Below are 620 nucleotides of genomic sequence, written 5' to 3'. Positions count from 1 at the left end.
CCCCCCCGCCCCTGCAAGTGATTTCACACCTAGTTTCAGACCTCACTCTCTCTGAGGTTCCCCCACCCAGGTGCCAGTCCCTCCGCTCCTGGCCTCTGCTGGGGGTCTGCCATGGGGAGCTGGGCGGCAGGTGTTAGGGCAGATCAGGAACAACGGGGTGGCGTGGGAGCAGCTGATAAGGCCCTTCCCCGTGAGGCAACCCTAACAGGAAACTCCAGGAAGGGCAGGATTTGGGGTCGAAGGACGGGCTGGGGGAGGGTACGGTCGGGGGCCTCACCTCACCTAGCCGGCGGCTGGCTGCCCTGCTCCTCCCCGAGGGGAAGGATGCGGCTGCACCGCCAGTGCGGGGACCGTGGGCGCGGGGGTGTCGCGCTGGGCGGTGACGTCACCCAGGTGTAGGGGCGCCCAGAGCCTCTTGGCTGGGGCGGGAGCAGCCGGCCTCTGGGACCTCCGGAAGCGCCCCCATCACACTCCGGCCCCTAGGGTCCCCCTCCTGGGAGCCCAGACCCCACCCTACGGCGCGCACAGCCGGGCCAGCCCCGGGCTCCCGGGACCGGGAGGCTGGGTGTGGTGGGTGCTCCGCGCGCTCGCACTGAGCTCACGCCGGGAAGGCCGCGCCC

Source organism: Lipotes vexillifer, unplaced genomic scaffold (assembly GCF_000442215.2).
Source record: "Lipotes vexillifer unplaced genomic scaffold, Lipotes_vexillifer_v1.1 scaffold1094, whole genome shotgun sequence".
Taxonomy (NCBI): domain Eukaryota; kingdom Metazoa; phylum Chordata; class Mammalia; order Artiodactyla; family Lipotidae; genus Lipotes; species Lipotes vexillifer.
This window is presented reverse-complemented; position numbering follows the sequence as displayed.